The sequence below is a fragment of the Lissotriton helveticus genome, chromosome 9 (assembly GCF_964261635.1).
Source record: "Lissotriton helveticus chromosome 9, aLisHel1.1, whole genome shotgun sequence".
Lineage (NCBI taxonomy): Eukaryota > Metazoa > Chordata > Amphibia > Caudata > Salamandridae > Lissotriton > Lissotriton helveticus.
In genome coordinates this window covers 647,531,467-647,535,190 of record NC_136070.1, presented here as the reverse complement: position 1 = coordinate 647,535,190, position 3,724 = coordinate 647,531,467, and the positions used below count along the sequence as shown (strand labels likewise).

General features: G+C 37.8%; 1 long non-coding RNA gene across 1 annotated transcript; it reads left to right on the top strand.

Moving 5' to 3' along the window:
* The first annotated feature begins 363 nt into the window (after nt 1–363).
* On the top strand, nt 364–3,523 carry LOC144782902 (uncharacterized). Its single transcript, XR_013601306.1, has 3 exons — nt 364–470; nt 1,927–2,025; nt 3,425–3,523. It is a non-coding gene; the product is annotated as an uncharacterized LOC144782902 (long non-coding RNA).
* The last annotated feature ends 201 nt before the right edge of the window (nt 3,524–3,724 follow it).

The following is a 3,724-nucleotide window of genomic DNA, read 5'->3' as shown; positions in this document are numbered from 1 at the left end:
TTTTTGAATTGATTCGTGTGTTGGCCGAATGTTGTCACACAAACCAATTTTTGCAAATCTTTCTTTTCTTTCTTTTCAAGCAATGTCTCCCTAGGGGTAAATTTGGCCCTGTTCTTAGAGTGTTTTAACAGCTTTCTGGGGTATCCCCGTTCTGCCATCTCTTTACAGAATCGTGTTGCATGAGAGTCAAAATCACAAAGATTAGTGCAATTTCGCCTGATCCTCAACAGTTGCCCATAAGGCAAGTTATTTTTTAACGATTGAGGATGCGAACTGGTATAATGCAAAATGGTGTTGCGGTCCACATTTGTGTGTTCCCGAACTTGAAAGGATGGCTTTAATGTGTCAAATTGCTCTTACCAAGGGGATACCAATGTCAATATCTTCTAGGATTGTAAATCTATTTATGGTGCCATCTATTCAAGAAGAGATTGTGTTCTGGGCCATCCATCAAATGACAATTCAATACGGTAATTTCAAAAATGCTATGTTGTTGTGGAACACTGTGATCTGTGGCAATCTAACAGATTCTACATTGCTTTTAGGTCTGGCTGCAGATAGTATTATCTGACGTTGGCTCATGTCATCACACCACTCAAATACACAGATAGTTGGCTTTGAAGCATGCCCTGACAGATGTTGGCTTCATCTTTCTAGTCCCTTAATAAAGTGTTTCACATTTTGTATTAGCCCATGGTGGATTAATACATTTTACAGTGGTGTTTGAAAGTGGGTCAATCACTAGCATTGCATTTCTATGAAAATTGAAAGTGGAAAGAAGCCACACAGGGTATATTTAAGTTATTTTCTACATATGTTTCAAACAAATAGTGGCATTGAGAATAGAAGTCCATGGCTTTGTCTTTTCAACCACACATAGTTGAAACACTTAATTTGTGAGGAAATTGACAATGAACAGGAAAAAAATATAACAGCAACACTATATGTTGCGACCCCATGTCATAATGGTTATGCAAATCAACTCAAAGATGATTACTTTCCAGACAGTGCTCATTAAAGAAACAAACATCTCAGTGCTAATTCTATCAGGAGGCTTCAAATATGGAGCTCCAGCAATAGGCCTTTGAAGTGAATGGTTGCATCTTAAATATAGGTCCACCGACAGCAATTTTGCTGCTATTTTGGTTATTATGTTAAAATGATACATATTGTTTTAGATTTGTTGTCGTTCGTACTCCTTTCACTTTGCAGTTTCAAATTTTAGCACCATATACCAGCACCAGATGTTCCTTACAGGTGTTGTTTCATTATGTCTCTTGCTAAAAAACAGTTACAACTTAACAGCTCTACACCATCTAACTACTTAACTATGAAGCCTTTCTTCGTACAAGGATTTTGGATTTCTGTAAAAATACAGCAACCCTGCAATAATTCCGCTCTCCTTCATCACCATTATAAAAAGGTGCAAGTGAATCCAGGGAATCTAGGGTAAAGACAATGTGAAACTTTCTTTTCTGCTTACTGATGGAGGCTGATTGCCTTATATGAGCTGTAAAAAGTTACTTTGCCTGAAGCATGTTTTGGCTAAACGCCCTACTTGCTTTCTCCTGCAAAGTTAGTATAAACTTTGCTGTAGATGCAGAAATTCATCAACTGCACCAAGATGCAAAAATTGTAGTTAGGTCTTACTTGTGGGAGCCATGCTAAAAAGGAGTTGCAGTCATTTTGTCAAAAAAGAAAGGCGCCAATGTTCCTATATCAAATCTGGTGAAATTTGGTTCCCCTTTACCTCGGAGGTTTGAAGTTTCCTTTGCTGCTGAGTGGAAAATTTAGAAATCCGTGCATCAAGGTATTTTTCAATATGTATCATAACAAACACATGAGCTTTGTAGCACACTCATCATTTTAAGTTGGTACTCATCTTTCTTTTTTATTAATAATGTTTTTTTTTATTTTCTCTTGCAGGACCAGAAATTGAATCACACCTGGGTCTGGTTCTCAGAACCTTCTATCCTATATTGAAGACTGCTTCTACAGTCAACCAGAAATATTGGTTTAGCCTTGGTGTGTACCTGCGCTGGTGGAAGGGTGGGGTTCTCTATGATGGTTGGGGGAGTGTGGTGAAAGGACACCTTTATTAAGTTCCCTTTTGTAACATTTGCAGAGAGCACCCTTCATGCAAAGAGATGCAATTTCTTATGTCTGATTGGTGCAGAGAATAATAGTCCATATTCATCCCATAGTTTACAACAACTGATAACTGATCTGCATTGAGGTCACATTTGTGGCCCAAATCAGAATTCAACTGCAACATTGGTCTGCATGAAGTGCAACTCCACTACTTTGTAGTACATCTGCCAATTGAACTTGCATGCTGAGCTGCTGTGTCAAGTTTGCCATGTCAGAAGGGGAACACATCTCATGTCTGAAGAGCACACCTCCAGGAAAAACCTATTATTTTTAGTAACAAAAATATAAGGGCCTGATTTAGAGTTTTGTGGACAAATTGCTCCATTGCAAACTTTACGTCTGTTCCCGCGGACTTATTTCAAGTCCTTTATATCCTATTGTACCTGTAATTAGACGGACCGGTTCTCCATCACGTGTGTGACGGGATACCCATCTGACAAACCCAGAATCCGGTCTTAAGTAATGAAATTACCTCCATAGGAAGAGGAGCAATAAAACCTATAGAAACCGTGCATCATTTTCAAGAGATATTTGTTCATTTCATTGGCACATGCATTTCGCTGCAACCTACAGCTCACACAATTGCAAACTAAGCACCATATTAAGTAAAAGTTTTGAATGGTGCAAATCATGGAGTTAATATATTTAAACCCTTTTTACCACTTAAAAAATAGAGAATGCAGGAAGCAAGTTTTGCTCCCAACTAAACATTTACAATAATAGGACAGGAAAGGGGGAAATTTGAGTCCACACTTTTTGTTATGTTTAAAATAGAAAATTGAGTGAATCAGTGTTTATTCAGATGTATGAGATTAAATTGGTTCAGTTTCTTCCTTCCTGAGAAGCAAAATAGTGCAAAATCATTACACCACTTTTTTTACTCTGGTGATACCCGAACCAACACTTCTTTGTTAACCACATAAAATTTTAAGTAGAAAGCACCCTGGTGATACATATTTGTCCTTTCATTCTTGTGAGTTCAATACAGTGAGTTGCAGTAATGTGGAATTATTACCATGTAATGTCTAGAATCTAGAATGCTACAAAAGTACAATAGGATGTAGGATTGAAATGGATACCATTACATGACCCATGAGAGTCAGAGAAAACCTATGTGAATTGAGTCTAATTCATGCAAAAAATCGTTTGCTGTCAGCAAACACATTGCACTGTTTTGTTCAGTATGTCCTACCAGGCAAGGTGGTGAATGTGCAGAAAAATACAACACTTAAGCTTTTAATCTTTAACTGTGATTTTTTTAATGTTTCTGCAGTCATTGAGATGTTAGCAGGCCAGTTTGCTGCCTCTGTAGATGCTCCCCTAGTCACACTTTTCTTTGAAGCCTACTCAGCTTGCAAGGTCTTTCTTCTTGAAACCATCCCCAGTCTGCATGAGGTGAGTTGAAAAAGTGGGGAAATAACAGAGCGCAGAGGATGATTTATTAGAGCTGTACCGTTTTGTGAGAAGACTGATTCATACACAAGACTCCCTCTGCCTTTGCATATGCACTTCATTTGATGAAATACAAACAAAATGTAATTCCTTCTCTTGATCTATTCTTGTAGATTACTAA